General features: G+C 28.9%; 1 long non-coding RNA gene across 3 annotated transcripts in view; it reads right to left on the bottom strand.

Moving 5' to 3' along the window:
- Positions 1-381: 381 nt before the first annotated feature.
- The window catches only part of LOC111640426, a 25380-nt gene continuing 8233 nt past the window's right edge, over positions 382-17528 (bottom strand). Inside the window, exon 5 of one of the 3 annotated variants that reach the window (XR_002759273.1) lies at positions 382-829. This is a non-coding gene — a long non-coding RNA (uncharacterized LOC111640426). Of the gene's footprint in view, positions 830-2807; positions 2819-14487; positions 17385-17528 lie in introns of those variants that run through there. The other 2 variants (XR_002759271.1, XR_002759272.1) reach the window with 2 other exon arrangements.

The following is a 17528-nucleotide window of genomic DNA, read 5'->3' as shown; positions in this document are numbered from 1 at the left end:
ATTTAATGCAGCATGTTCATTCAACTTTATACGCTAATTTATTTTAACTGTTCAAATATGTGTGTAAGTTTTGTACATCAAATGCAGAAATACTAGATTAAAGATTAATTTTGGTTGGATATTTCACTATTTCTTTTAAATATTCTGGATTAAACTCTTTAGATCTTTTGACATATTTAATTCATTCATTCATTCATTGAGAAATTCTATTGTAGATTCATTCATAATGCAAATCTGAAGAATTTGAAAAATGAAATTTATTATCAATATTACCAAATATAATATTTAAATCAATTTATATTTTTTATCAAATCAAATCCAATAATAATGCAAAACTATAATAAACATTTATATAGAAAAAAATCAATTACATTTGTCCAATTATATTGTCTTTTCTTAATGATCATCTGCCTCCAATTATTCCAATTAATTTTCCTTCACAACAGCTTTTTTCTTTTTTTTTTAAATGTCAATAAACTCTTCAACAATTATACCAAAATATTTCTGTTTTATTGTCTTAAATACACAAAAATTCCATGTTCTTCCAAACATTGCTTTCAATAATCTAATTGTTTTTCATTCCAAAGAGCCAATATTTTAATTTTACTATCATCCCAATCAGAAGCATTTCAAATTCTTTCATAATTCTGTACATTTTGTTGTTATAATTAGAATATCCTTCTCAAGTTTTTTCTTTACTCTAATAACAGTCTGCTGTAAAACATGCAATTTTTGCAATTTCAATCTTTTTAAAATTATAGGTCTCACCATAGCACTTGAATTTTCATTTTTCTTTGGGCTAGGAACTGCTATCTTTCCTTTTTTATTTCTATAATTTAAACATAACAATGTTTTCAGGACAATTAAAGTAATATTATAAATTCATATATTTCAAAATGTCATTTCTGAAGTATTAAAAAAATATATTAAATTACTAACTAACTGCTACTAAAAAAAATACATATATTTTTCTGAATATTTCTAAAAATTGATGAATATATGTCTGGTTTTATTAGTATACAGCAATGTGACATATGGACAATATATATAGTACTAGATTAATACAGTAGATATGCTCCTTGAAAACAGTATGTTAAGTGAAAGCACATTAATGTATATATAATTATTATTACATATATTTCCTAGGAAATTTAGATTTTCATTTCATTTTATGTGTGTTTGTGGACCCAATCTATATATTTGATATTCCTTTGACTCATGTTATTTATTCAATTCAAAGGTAGACAAGTCAAAACTTAATCATTGCACAAGTACTACTGTCTGGAAACACTTTCAAATCCTCATCATCTGAGGCTGAATGATTAATATTATCAAGCATTTGCATTTATGATGATTTTAACTCTTTATGAATGACTTTGAGTCGTAAATGAAGCAGCATAAGTGACCATTTTATGTTATAATATATGAGGGCAAGGTGAAAAGTTCAAGGTGAAATTAGTGAAAAAATGAGTTTTTTATTTTAAAAATGCATTTATTTCTCAATGTAGTCTCCCTTTAGTTCAATACACTTTGTCCAATATTTCTCCAAAACAGTATTCCATCCCTGAAGTGCGATTCTGGAAGGTCTTCAAAATATTCATTTACCACTCCTATCACCTCTTCACTTGACCCAAAATGTTTTCCTGCCAAAATTTTTTTTAAGATTTGGGAATAAATGAAATTCAGAGGGAGCCAAATCTGGCAAATAGGGAGGATGTTCCAATAATTCATACTTCAAATCCCTCAATTTTCCCATTGCCAAAGCACCTTTATGAGTGGTTGCATTGTCCTGGTGAAAGAAGATTTTTTTCTTTTGCAAACCAGGCCTTTTCTCTCTAATTTTTTCATCTAGCTGGTCACGAAGAAGTGCGTAGTATTCCCCATTAATTGTTTGACCCTTTGACAGGTAGTCAATTAAAAGAATTCCTTTGGAATCCCAAAAAACACTAGCCATAACCTTTCCAGCCGATGCAATTGTCTTTGCTTTCTTCAGTGCAGAGCCACCAGCTTCTACCTACTGCTTGGACTGTTGTTTTGACTCGGATAAAGTGGTGAACCCATGTTTCATCCATTGTAACAAATCTGCACAGAAAATCAGTTGGATCCTTCTTAAAACAACGCAAACATTGCTGAGAAAGTTGATTCCTCATTTGTTTGTAACAGCATTTAACAAATGCTACACCCATCTTGCGCAAAGCTTTCTCATACTGAGTTCTTCATGTAAAATGTGCCTTACCCTTTCTTCTGAAATGCCTACAGCCTTAGCTATCTCATACACCTTTAATCATCAATCATCTAGAACCATATTGTGTATCTTCTTGATATTTTCTTCAGTAGTTGCAGTTTTTGGCCATCCTTCACGTGGATCATCTTCAATTGATGTACGACCATGTTTAAACTCCGCTGCCTATTTTTTTACTGTTGATAATGAAGGTGCAGACTCTTATACACTTTTACCAACTTTGGATAAATTTCTGTTGGCGATAAACCATCCAAAACGAAGAATTTTATGACGGAATGATATTCAAGTTTATTCATTGTCAAAAACACACACAATGCTTACTTTAAACAGCCGTATAAAATAAACTATTTGTCTGATCAAATTCAAACTTGGTATTTACTTTTGTAACAAGTCTGGAAACATAACCAGATGGTACTTTCATTTGTAGTAGCGCCATCTATGGGTTAGGCCGAGAACTTTTCACCTTGCCCACATAAGTAACCCATTAGAAACAACAATGAGGTTCTGTCTAGTTTACTGGTTTTTCTTCTTTTCACACAGTCAAAGTTGCTTATTCATCAAATTTCAACAAAATGCCTTGTGTTAATTAGCAATTATTAATTCAACTAATCCAGATTACTATTTTATTACAGAAAAGTATAGCTAAGATAAGTGGTTCTTTCTTTCCCTTCTGGTAAACATATTTTTGTTTTTATTGAAGAAGAGACAAATTAATTTAATCTTTTGTTTATATTTTATTGAAAAAGCTTTTTGCCAATGAAATTTATTTAGAGATATATAAAAATATTTCTAGTACAAAGATAAAATTAGCAATATTTGCCAGATATAATCATTCACTTTTATAATTATAAAAGTGAAAAATGTTTCTATCTGAAAAAATTTTAATTAATCAAATTGACAGTGGGCTAACCATAACTTCTCAATGCCAAAACAAGATGAGAAGCCTTGGGTGATTAGTACAAAATTTTAATAAGTTTATTAAAATTTCATCTGTACTAAAAAAATAACCCAAATTTCTCTAAAAGTTTTTACTTTCAAAAATCTAATGACTAAAAAATATTATTTTTATTATAATATGATATAAAGTTTAATAGTTAGATTGATGTAGAAGGTTTTCCAGGATCAACCAAAACATATTTTTCAGATAAACTAATTTATTTTATTTTTAATAAGTTCTGCTTACTTGCAATTTACAATTCAACTTTGCAATGGTCAAGATGGTTAAGGTACCAGCCTATTGCTATAGAAATCTGGAATTGAATTCAGACATGACAAAAAACCCAGAAATTTTTTGAGATGATCCTTCATCACCTGGCCATCCATATTTGGGTTTAATCAAGCCCACCATGAGTTTTGTTTAATTACTTTCTGTCCTGTGGTCACTAAGAGTGCTTTTTTTATCAAGCCTATTTTGGGTTTGACTTGGCCCACAATGGAGTGGTTGGGTGATGGGAGATGAGGCCCAATATATCCAGGAGGAACTACTCCCCAAAAAATTCCTGAAGTTTTTCATCCATCTGGATTCATTCTCAAGTCCCTCAGATAGTAGCAGGCTAATAGGACTTGGGTCCAGGAACCCCAACTTTCAGGGTGCTCCAAGGAACACAGTGCACAATATGTAATTGTTAAATAAGTTTTAGAATACAGAAGTGTAAAACAATACAAATTCAAAAATTTCCAGTCAGTTAAAAAATAATTATAATGTAGTCACTAACCAGCACATTACCTACATACTGTATATGAATATAAATTAACATTTTCATAAAAGATCTCATTGCAATCTATTTTATGATGGACTTTTTGGGAAATTTTTAAACACTGGGGATAAGTCAGTATGACCTCCTTTGGTTTAAATTGCTTTCAGTATTTAGAAACAAGTAATAAGGGAGAAAAATACTAATTAAAAAAAAATTATAATTTAAAAAATTTTTTAAAAATGCCTAAAAAATAGGAATCCCAAGGTTGCCAGGAAGTTACATCCACTCTTATGCTCTAGAATAGTGTTTTTCAACCTTTTTTTTTTTTTTATCTCACAGCATACTTGAACCTGTAATTAAATTTCTGTAGGACAAATTTACACAGAAAAAAATCACCTTAAAGTTGTGTTTGTTAAAATTCTATCGCCATATTACCTTGCCACTTAACCTAATTCTTTTTATGAATTAAATAAAACAGTATTGTTGTTCCTTAAATTAGCAGCAAGTTAACACAATAATTATTTAAATTAATAATTTTCATTTACATAAAGAAAAGCAATTAACATTAAGTCTTGATTTTCATTTAAAAGTGGAATAATAATTGCCTTTAGAAACCTGCCCAATGTCATGTTATTTCTAAGTTAAAATAATTTGAACTAAATGTGGGCAATTACAGATAGTTTTGATATTTAAAAAATTTCATTTTAAATGAAATAACCCAGTGTTAGTTAGGCATATATAAATTTGCTTATGAATATATATTTTTTACTACATTATGTATATGCTTATTTATTATAACAATAAAAAACTCATATAATCAATTTAAAGAAGTTTTAATTTTGATATGTGTACTTATTGTTCTTTGGGCTTGTTTCAAAAATAATTTATTTAATAATCTTCAAAAACTTATGTAGCACACCTACAATCCTCTCAGGACACACCAGTTGAAAATCACTGCTCTAGAATGACAGGTAGGCTGACACTTTAATTGCTCATCCATCTGGTCATCCACAATGAGTATGGAAAAACTCTTAGTGTCCACAGGGTGAGAATCAAAAATGAAAAATGTCACAATTTTGCTATATAATTAGCATTACTTTCATAGTTTCAATATGTAATCTCAGCTTCTCTTTTTTAATACAGGGAATTCATAAGTAACAAGCAATTATTTATTGTGACATCGTCATAATGCTGGGCTACAATTTTTAATTTATTTAATTGAAAAATGCTCTCCTCCTCAAATTATTAGTGCCTTGCCCCTGTACATCATATTTTTCCTTTCACAACAGAATCATGTGGCCATCTAATATGTTGTTCAGAAAGTTTGTTTTTTTTTACCACTAGATGGATTAGTCGTATTTCTCCCGCCATTTTCATTCTAAACCATATTATCATTATATATTTTGACAGCTAGCATTTTAAGACTTATTTGTAAAAAATTTTGTTTGATTTTGTGCAATTGTTTATTTTTTGTGTCCCATCAAATATGGAAGATCGAAAGCAGCATTTTCAGCATATTTTGCTCTTTTATTACTGAAAAGGTAAGAATGCTGTTCAAGCGAGAAAAAAATTGTGTGACATATATGGAGAAGATGTACTGACAGAATGATGGTGCCAAAACTGGTTTACAAAATTTCATTCTGGCAATTTCAATATTGAAGATGCACCACATTCTGGATGGCCAGACAATGAAAACAAAATAAAGGTACTGATTGAAGCAAACTGCTGATTAACAACACATGAAATCACTAAGAGATTAAATTTGTCAAATTGAACCATTTATGATTACTTGAAACAAATTGGTTTCGTTTCAAAGCTTGATATATGGGTTCCACATGTTCTTAAGGAGAGATGCTCTTTTTGGTGGGATTTTAAGGAAATTTTTTAAAAGCTTTTACCAGACAATTTAACAATTGATTCGAAAGTGTACTGCAATCAAGTAAAGAAATTGAGTAATATCATCAAACAGAAAAGACGGCCAGAATTGATCAACAAAACAGGTGTAGTGTTTTACCACAACAATGTCAAATTTCATACAAGTTTGGTAACTCATCAGAAACTGTTATAACTTAGATGGGATGTGCTATCACATCAACCATATTTGCCATATCGAGCACACTCAAATTATTACTTGTTCTGGTCTACACAAACTTTTTTAACTGTAAGACATTTACTTGAAATGACAATGTCAAAAATCACTTGTATCAGTTTTTTGTAAGCAACGATCAAAATTTTTATGAATGTGAAATCATGCTATTACCAGAAACGATGACAACAGGTATTTGACCAAAATGGTCGACATATAATTCAATAAAATATTTATTTATTATAAAAATGTTGTTTTTTTTTCCACAGAAAAAAAAAACGAACTTACTTTCCAAACAACCCAATAGTAATGGCTTTTAGGAGATGTTTTGAATTGAAACAATGTGAATTCCAGTTTTCATTGGATGTTTATATATAAATAATACGGAGCTTCCAACTCCTAAGGTTTCCACATCTGGTCTCAGATTTTATCTGTCTCTTTTATCTGATAACTCCATTCTCAACATTAAAGAAAGACAGATGAACAGTCAACAGTGAGAATCTATACGTTTACAAATTTTTTCAAATTGCAGCCCAAAAATATTCTTTCTACAGAAGCCATAGTTTCTGGAAAACAAAGGACTAATTCTATCAAATTATCCTTGAAATTGAAAATTCTTTCTGTGCATTCCATTAAATATTTAACCAATTTTTCAGCTAAACTGATGTTTTTTTCATTCCATTCCTCCATGTGTTTAGTTAAATTGTCTTTATTAATGTCCATTGATATTTAACAACGTCCATTTAATTTTTTCTAAAAACTTTTAAAAGTTTGAGAATCCATATTAGGTCTTATAAGACCCAAGATTATAACTACACTTCTTGTGTTATAATAAAGAGAAAATCAGTTAATAATAATTATTCCAAAAAATCAAATAAATGCTATGACATCAATTCAAGACCAGTCTAGGATAGACTGAGAAACTGAGCACAAGGATGGATTAGGATACTTTCCAAGCAACACCTGCTAGTGACTTTCCGTGCATTATATCAAAGAGAAGGCTTGTAATACAGAAAATGTCTAAAATTAATAAACTGCAAAATGATGAAAACACATTAACTGAGAACTATTTCTATAAATTTAGGAAAGTTATGTATTATTGATAATTATCAGTTAAAATTATTTTATTATCTTTAAAGAAAGATTATAAATATATTTGATCAAACAATCATCTAATTCCTTATATTTTGTAAACAATTAATTAAAATGTCCCTAATTTTAAATTAAATGAAATCATAAATTCATCAAAAATATATAGATACAGTAGAGCCTCAATTATCCGACTCAATTGGGCCTGGGGTTGGTCGGATAATTGAAAAGTCGGATAACCGAAAAGTATGAAAAAATCCATTATTAGTGTAGTATATTATTATATCCCATATAATTAGTATATTAGTATATCGCTATTAACCTACTTCCCATTGAATTTTCATCGATGTTAAGCCTAACAAAAATTTTTTAAAATAATAATCGTCGCTATTGTATCGTTAAAAATTAGAAAATTAAGCCTCGTTTAAATACTGGCTCCCTTTCATGGTCGAATGAGTGTTGCCAGCTAAAACACGTAAAAATAATATTAAAGTAGCCAAGACAGCCAAATATTATAGCGCCACATCACTAGCAGACATTTGAAATTTGCCGACTAGGACGGTCGGTTAACCGAGGTGTCGGTTAATCGGGGGTCAGATAATCAAGGCTCTACTGTAATTTTATTATAGAAATTTTACACTTAAAATATTCCAATTTTGTTTCTTTTTATTCAAATTTTCATAACTATTTTATGCTTTATAACTGCTTTTAATAAATTAAAAAACTTAGAAAACTAGAGTAATTTAATTCACATAGCAAAATACAGTACATCTCTCAGGTAGAAAAAACAAATTAGGTCATCAAACAGATTTATATCTCATGGATGACCCATTTTTCATTACTTCATTGTTAAAAAAACTTATATACTCAGATAATTTTTAAATCACTTTTCATTCATTATTTAAAAAATATACCAAGAGATGAAGAGATTAGTCACGTCATTTCTTCCTAAATATAACAGTTAAATATTACTAGTTTAAATAGTAATAAGTTATCATAAGATATTTAAATTAAAAAAATTATTATTTAAATTTATTAAAGAATTTAATAAATTTATCATCATTATTTTATATAATTAGTTCCTCGTGATATTACGCCTCATTATATTGGGGATTTGGACATACAGTATTGTGATTTTTTTGGTCCCCAAATTTTAAAAGAACTTGAATCAATAAATTTTAAAATATCAATTGCCATTAAATTTCATTTTGCAACAAAATACAGTATTTTATTCCTACAATTATCCTTGAAACTACTACTGCAGATAAAACAATAAATTTGTCAAGATCTAAATAAGCAAAACAAATGGACAGATCAATTATCATTTATGTCACCTTTTAATATTAAAAGTTGTTTAGTTATTGGTTTTAAGTACTTTACATTATTTATTTTTAATAAAGGAATTAGAGGACTGCCTGTCATTTAATGGCTGACTTAGCCCTAACTAAGGAAATGGAAGGAAGGGAGAAGAGATAGAGTGTAGAATGAAGTGGTGAAGAAAGGAGGATAGGGAAGTAAGGATGAAAGGAAGGAAGGGGGAGTGCCCACAAGCACCCGAATTGTGTTAAAATTTTAAAAATAACAATTACAAGTACAAACAAAGAAACAAAATAAAAAAAAAAAAACATTGAGTGTGAATGGCTGGTTTTGCCTTACAATGGAAACCTTATAAACAATTGTTATAAATGAACATACTAATTATTAAACTTGGTAGAGGATTTTGAGACACTAAAAGTGTTTGTTATTGCTGTAGTTTTCTTTACCCATTGGTTGGCTGTCCTTCTGAGTTCTGGTTCTCTTCTGGTGTTGCTGTTATAGTTGATACATTGTTTCTAACCTCTGAAGGTAGGTTGGTATAGCTTTGGTGCACTGTCAGTTTTTTGGTTCTGGTAAGTTCTGGTTCTCTTCTGTTATTGACATTATAGGTGATAAATTGTTTCTATCACTTGTAAGTAGTTTGCTGGAGCTTTGAGTCACTATCCATTTTTAATTCTGGCTATAAAGTTTATGATTACAAGTACAGTACAATCAGAAAGACAAATATTATAATACAATAAGTTTGACTGATACAAGTGTTCTAAACAAACACATTAATTAATAAACATGGTAGAGAGTTTTAAGACACTAAAAATGTTCTTCATCACTACTGAAGTCTTCTCTACCTGTTGGCCAGTTGTCCTCTCCTGAGTTCTGATCCTCTTCTGTTGTTGCTGTTATAAATGATTCACTGTTATCATCATTTATAGTAAAGTTGCTAAAGCTTTGATTCACTGTCAGTTTTTTAGTTCTAGTTATAAAGTTCGTCAAACTTCTATACAATTCCTTCTTGTTTATTAAATTCTTTTCTTCAGGAGATCATTTGTTGCCATAGGTAAGACAGTCTCTAAAGAGAGTCTCGTGATTGTCACTAAACCTGGTGTATTCGAATAAAAAGTGATAAACATTGTCTTCACTATTGTTGATTTTACAGATACTATTGTCCTTTTTGAATCTAAACAAGTATAATCCGAAGTTACCATGACCCGTTAAAGTTTGAGTCAATTCAAAAAGAGGTTGTTTTTTTTCTTTGTTATTAAATTGGATATAAAGGAGAAGGTTTGGCATCCTGTCTCTGACTTGATCCATTCATTTTGCCACTTGTCCACAAGAATTTATTTGATTTCCTTTTTTATTTCCTGTAGGAGGATTCTTTTATAAATAATTGGAGTATTTGCTGAAGCTACTGTCTTTGCTAGCTGATCTGCTGTCTCATTACCCAGGTGGCTCCTATGCCCTGGAATCCATTGGAATATTATTTTTATAGTTTTGCTGAGGTCTTATGCGATTTTGAGTGTTTTAGTGGCAAGTAATGAATTGTTTTTCTGTTTTGCAGTATGAAAAGGGCAGTGTGGTTTTAAGTACTGTTTCCTCATTTAAAGTTTCTGTGAATTCAAAATTTCACACCTTATATGAATTGATGGTTTTGACTCAATTCACATAAAGGTGTGAAATTTCGAATTCACTGCATAATGTGTAAGGAAAATATTTCTTTACTTCTGAACAGAAAGTTCTAAAATTTTTACACAGTAGTAACTTTATTTTGCTTTTTAAAAAATCTTTACTCTTTGTAATTTTATAAGTTTTGACGTTCTATTATATGTTCAATATTTATTTTTTAAATTTTCAATTACTGTATTTATGATTTTTATTGAAAAATATAAATTACACAAATTTTTAATAAGCAATTTATTATGAAATATAGTACTATATAATAAAATAGCAACTGATATTTTGTTTTTATATGGACAGTATTTGTCTTTAAATGTCATTGTTAAATAAACAATAATGCTAAATGGGCGTTCGTGGTATCAATGTTTACATATGCGTCATTTAATATGATATAACCACCAATAAAATTCAGTATTGTAAAACTTAATCTTATTTTATATCAGAAACACTTGCTGATCAAAGAATACAGAATAGAGATTTCATCACATGTATAATATGTTTAGTATAAGCCCACAATTTTTTGTACTCAGTAATATTGTGCTTTTGCTTTATTTCCAACAAGCACGATATAACGTGGGACTACTGTATTTATTAACAGTCCAAAGCAACAAGATAGAACCTATAAAGGAAAAACATCTACAACACCTGGTAAAAAGTATTTGAACATTATATGTAAAACAAAATAAAATTGTTTAGTTTCAGCTCATTTTGCAAGAAAATAAAAATGTAACAGTCAAAACAAAAATGTACATTTTATTCATTGGGTTATTAAGTGTTAATCACTTTTATTTCAAATGAGCAAATCAAACCATTTTCCCAAAAAAGAATTTGAATAATAATAATAAAAGGATCACATGCAAAATAACAGAAGTTAATATTTTGTTGGTCCTCCTCTTGATCTTATTACATCTTTTATGCATCTTGGTACTGTAAAAATTAATTTGTTGAATTTATTTCACTCTAGCTAATTTTAATGACTTTTTAAGCTCATCTTTATTATAATAGTTGGTACCTTTTCAACAACCCGCATTTTCAACTTTGCCATAATTTTCAATTTGGGCCATTTGGAAGCCCTTAGAGTTCAAAAATACTTTATTTCATTTGGTTTGATGATATCTGGCATTATCATCCTGAAAAACAATGTCAATATTATCAAAATGATCTTCAATTGTTGGAATCAAAAATTATTCTAAATTTCCTCATATACTTTTGCTATTAGCCTCATTAAGAATACATATATTTCCAGACCCAATAGCTGACATGCATCTCCAAATAATTAAACTTGTTGGAAACTTAGTGTTTATATTCAGGCAATCTTTGTTAAATTTCTCATCTGACATCTCCAAATGAATTTTCCTGCATCACCACCACATCCAATGCATATGACTCTCATTAAAAAAATAACCTTTTTCCAGTCTTTATGGTCTAATTTTTGTACTGTCGACAGACTATTTTAAATGATTGTTTTTTGTTTCTTGGTCAGAATGGGGTTTTTTTTGCTTTGCAAATGAAAACCCCATTTCATTCAGTCTATTTCTTACTGTTATGTAACAAAAATTTGTTTTATTTTTTATCCATTCTGCATTTAATTGTTTGGAAGACATTTTTCAATAGGTGATCTTGATCCTTGCTGGTTTTTAGGAAAACCACTTCTGATACAATTTTTTGTGTGTCTTGTGCCTTTTTTAAAAGTGTAATTTACAATTCCTAACACACCAACAAACATTTCAACTTTTCTTTGGTTTTTTTTCCATCTTGTAGTAGCTTTATAATTTGTTTTCTCACATCATTATTAAATTCTTTGATTGGGGCCATTGTTTAAACAATGACAGATAAAATATTACTGCTTACTTAGAAAATGATGCAAACACACCTCTTAAAGCTAATAATTTCTTCCACTCAAATTAAAATGCTCAAATCTGTAAATTTAGAACAGTGTTCAAATACTTTTTTCCAACTTCCTGTATGTTCAAAAACTTTTCCAATACTACTTTACATAAAAATTCATTTTTGGAGAAATAGTTTGGTTTATTCATTTGAAATTAAAGTGATTAATACTTAATAACCCAATGAATAAAATGTACATTTTTGTTTTGACCATTACATTTTTATTTTCTTGTAAAATGAGCTCAAACTAAATGATTTTATTTTCTTATATAATGTTCAAACAGTTTGTTCCAGAGGTTGTATTTAAAGCATGCTAATAAAATTATATTTTAATTTTAGAAATAAAATTGAAACAAAATTATTTTGTATCATCTTATAATTTTTTTTATCTTACTTATTTAATTAAATTAAAATTAATTGTTCTATGTATGTATGTATGTCTCTTTAATCTGAAATTAGTTCTTAATTTTTAATGGCTGTACAGTAGAGCGTCGTTTATCCAAAATAATTCCAGTTGGCAAATTTAAATTTTCGCTAGTGCTGTGGCACTGCAGTCTTTGGCTATATCTTGGGCTACTCCAATATTTTTTTATGTTTGTGTATGTGTTTTAGCTGGCAGCACTGTCACTTTTGTGTGGTGTTGTTCTGAGGACTGTGTGTCATGCTGAATCGAACGTTTTTTATACTAGATAACTTCTAAAGTATAATTTTTTTTGAATTTATATTTTTCAATATATTTATTTTGTTTGTAAAAAAATAAAGAAATAATTTTTAACGATACAATAGCCACGATTATTATTTTAAAAAGTTTACATTAGGCTTAACATCGATGAAAATTCGATGCGAAGCGACACGCAAAGGAGAAAAATTTCAACACGGGATAGGTTAATATATTTTTTCGTACATAATCGGTTATCCGAAAAATAAGTTATCCGAACAACCCCAGTCCCCAATTGATTCGGATAAATGACGCTCTACTGTATTAAAAAATCTTTCCAATGTTACCCATTATACACCATGGTTTTAGAAGACAGAACCATAGTATTACACTGAAGAGAAACTTAACATTTATATAAGTCCGAAATGCATATGTGGCACCAATGAAAGAAGTGTGTAACCTGAAAGCTGTAATGATAGTCTACCGAACTTAATTTCGGATTAAAGAGACATACATACATAGATCATAATAACAGCTACCAAAAGCGATATTTAGTAAAATAAATTGTATAAGTAACAGATATATGTATATATTTATGGTGCGGTTTTTTTTATATATTGAAAAAAAAATAATAATAATAACTAAATATATTACACAATCAATCAACAATCACACAAGATGCCAACATTTCTTAGACCATCACATACATAAAATCTAAAAAACAACAGAACTCTACACAATACAGACCAATCACGTCTTCCTACACACTATAAAATACATACTTTATGCATCCCAAACAAAATACACCATCCGATAGAATCAATACAACATTTTCATAGAACAACAAAGACTATTGTACAAACCACAAGAAACAGTTACTGATAGATCAGTCATTCTACAAATAATACATGAACAATACTAAAATCTACAGGTTAATTAATTACAGATATTAATGAACTGTATTGTACATAGATTACAAAAAAACATTCTATTTCATCCCACTCATAGTTATTGCATACATTATATCTATACAAAATAGATCTTCTTGTAACATTCAATACATTGCTAGAAAACACAACAAAACTGGAGAATAGTACTAATTTACACATCCAACTTCACAATACTTACATCAAAACAAACAAATACAGGTAACCTTGTATAACACAGTACAGTAAAGAATCGATTATCGGACTCAATTGGGGACTCAGGTTGGTCGGATAACTGAAAAAATCAGATAACCGAAAAGAACGAAAAAAATACATTACTATAGTATATTAGTATATCCCATGTAATTAGTTTATTAGTATATTGCTATTAACCAACTTCGCATTGAATTTTCATTGATATTTAGCCTAACAAATTTTTTTTAAAAATAATAATCGTCGCTATTGTATTGTTAAAAATTATTTTTAAATTGTTTTATTGCTCATGAAACAAACAACCACTCATAATTAGAAATTAAGTCTCGTTTAAATACTGTCCTCCCTTCAATGGTCGAGCTATTGATGCCAGCTATAACATGCAAAAATTTAACAAAAATAATATTAAAGTAGCCAAGGCATAGCCAAATATTGTAATGCCACATCACTAGAGGACATTTGAAATTTGCCGACTAGAACGGTCGGTTAACCGATGTGATGGTTAATTGGGGGTTGGATAATCGATGCTCTACTGTAGTTACATTCCAAAAAAGTGTCATGTTTTGTGAATCCATGCTATACAAAACAAAGGACTAATGCAAAACAGAGTTACATTCCATAAATTAGCAAAAATATACTATTCTTTTTCATTAGTAAGAGAAATATGTTTATTAAAGTTATTAATAATTTATTCCCAATCAATAATTAATTAACAATCACAATTAAAAGTACTGTATTAATATTAAGCATTAATATTAATTTTAGTTAAACCAGGGCATTTTCTATTTATGAAGTATTGTCATCATCTCAGCTTGATCAGAAATATTGGCAACATCTTAATTTTTTTTATTTTTACCATAAAAATTTTTATGTATGACAAAATAAAAATATTGAAATTATTTTTATTGTTTATTGTTTTATTGCTGTTAATTGAATATTTGTTCTAGTGGGTTGCATTTGTTCAGTCTAGTATCAAGTGACAACTTTTTTCCAGAATTTGTGTTTTGAATACTGAATTGTTCAAGTACCAAGATACTGCCATATTTCGTTCGTTTTAAGAATGACTGCTTACCTATAGTTAAAAAAAGTTTAATAACACTTAAAAATGTTTAAATAAACTTTACTAAATATGAAGATTAATCTATAAAAAGAAAACACAGTGACAGTTTTAAAGGCTAAAGTCTAAAAGCAACAACAGTGACACCTGGTTGATAAGAAAGTTAGTGCAATTTTTTCTTCCTTGTCCCATCAGTTTTCATTAAAGTAAACCTGATGAAAAGCACAAAATAATTTGAAAAAGTCAATATTCCAAAATCCATGCGCAAATTTGAGAAAACACACATTCTTACTTGAATAAAAAATATCAAATAATGAAGTTTACACTTAAAAGTTCTGAAATTTTATACAGAGGATATCCAAAACCATGTTAGAGTGAAACTGGAAGTCATGTTGTAAGTGGTATATCCCCAATTTTCAAACCATGCTGTATGAGGGATACCTGTATACATTAAGCGAGGAATTTTCCAGAGAGATTCATTAAGTCTACTCTAGTTCTGTCTGATCTTAACCACAAAATAATCATAACAAATGTCTTGCTTATTTTCTTATTTTTTGTGTTTATATAAAAGTTATTTTAAATAAAAATGGTATTTTTCATTCATTTATTATAAATATTTAACTGAAATGCAAAAATATAAAATGTATCCTAATTCATTGATCAGTATTAATCCTGTCAACCAGGGGTGGGCAACTCAAAGACCCTGGGGCATTAATATTTTGTGCAGCATGCATCACAAAATATTTTAAAAATATATCAATTTTCCACCTTAAGGAAGTATTCCACAAAAATTCTATCATTATTTTCTACAACTTATGTTTATGAACAGTTTTTTCTGAAATGAATTTAGTATAAAGTTAAAAAAAAAAAATCAGCTAACAGACTCACATCAAAACTAATTTAAAACTAGCAGTGACTAATCAATCAATTCTTTTAGATATATTACATTCATATCAGTTTCAGAAGTCAAATTAAGTATACTTAATTTAAATCCATGAATAAATAATTGTGATTAACCTGCAATTTTTTTCTTTTTTTCTCGTGTGAGGTCCGCATCAGCTCTAAAGTTTTAAATGTGTTCCTTACATAGAAAAAGGTTGCCCATCCCTTGTAAACTAGAATTCTTACTTCTTGAACTTTAGAAATAATTTTTACTTAATAAGACTTTCTAAAAATTTAACAGCAGATTAGATTCAACACTAAGGACACAACTCAATTCAAAACACATACATGTATTTAAAACAATCAAACACAATGCCATTCCAGTACTCCCTTATTCATTTGGAATTATGCATTGGAAACACACAAAAGTAAAACCAAATTTAAAGAAAATAATATTAACAATACAAAAAAAACCACTCTAAGTCATCCATACAAAGGCTTATTATTCTTCACAAAAAGGGTGGACACTGTAAGACCTTACAGATATATTCAAGTCTTCACTACAAACAAATTACAGACACTCCAAGAGCTTTTCTATGAAAAAACAAGAAAAAACACAATTGTACCAAGTAATGATTTGTCACAGACAAAACAATGCACCATTAAACTTACACAATACTTACCTAAATCTAATAAAGTATACAAAATGTATATTAACTATCAGGCAGTCTTGAGCTCAGAAACTCCACAATAAGCATCCTAATAAACTCAGCCAGAATCACATTGACAAAATTGTGTCGAACTGCTGGCTGGCTCATGTATGCATCTTTGGAAACAGAAGGGTTATTATGGGATCACCATACAAGACCATGTCATGAATACAAAAATTACAGAAAGCACATTTTAAAAGACAACAGTCACACATATCACTTGTAGAAAATCCAAATCAAGTATGAAACTATATAATGCATAACATCAGGGTGCAGGCTTTTAGCATAAACAGACTGAATTACAGTGACATAACCAAATAGCAAACATAATATATCAAAAGTTTGCAAGTAATTACACTATCAGCAACCATACTACAAATACACATTCCAAACAGTCATAAAAACAACACATAAAACATATCACAAACAAAGCAATCCATCACAACAACCAGATATCGCATTCATTAACAAACAAAACAAAATCACATATATTATATTAGTTATATCAAATACTAAATACACACACTGAAAACATTAGCAAATATTCCGAATTCGCCTATGAAATAAAGTCTGTGGAGAATGAATAAGGTACTTATCATACTGTAATCCAGCAATGGCAAACCTTTTTCCCAAAAGAGGATAAAAATCGAGTAATAAAAAAATATAAAAAGTGGCTTTCAAATTTTACTTTATTTAACATAATAAACTCTATACAAGTGAAAAGAAAATAATGTGATTATAACAGAAACAAATATTTTGTTTAATGGGAAATCTGCTTTATTTAATGATAATTTTTCTGAGATTCAAAATTAGTGGTCTGTAAAAATTTTCATGATAGGTTTAGGACTCTTTCACATTACATATGCAAAGTTATGAAATCTATCAAATACTTTTTACCAGTGGCGTGCCGTCATTAGAAGCGAAGGAAGCGCCGCTTCCCTCGTATTCTCTAAAAAATAAATAAATATTAATTTTAATTATATGAAAATAATCACACAATATTTTATTATAACCGCATTATGTATTTTATTACAAATTTCTATACTACACGTGGAAAAAAAAAGAAAAAATTGCTATTGCTTAAAGACGATTC

This window comes from Centruroides sculpturatus, unplaced genomic scaffold, assembly GCF_000671375.1.
Source record: "Centruroides sculpturatus isolate CEXI.00-Female unplaced genomic scaffold, Cexi_2.0 scaffold1094, whole genome shotgun sequence".
In the NCBI taxonomy this organism is placed as follows: Eukaryota; Metazoa; Arthropoda; class Arachnida; order Scorpiones; family Buthidae; genus Centruroides; species Centruroides sculpturatus.
This window is presented reverse-complemented; position numbering and strand designations above follow the sequence as displayed.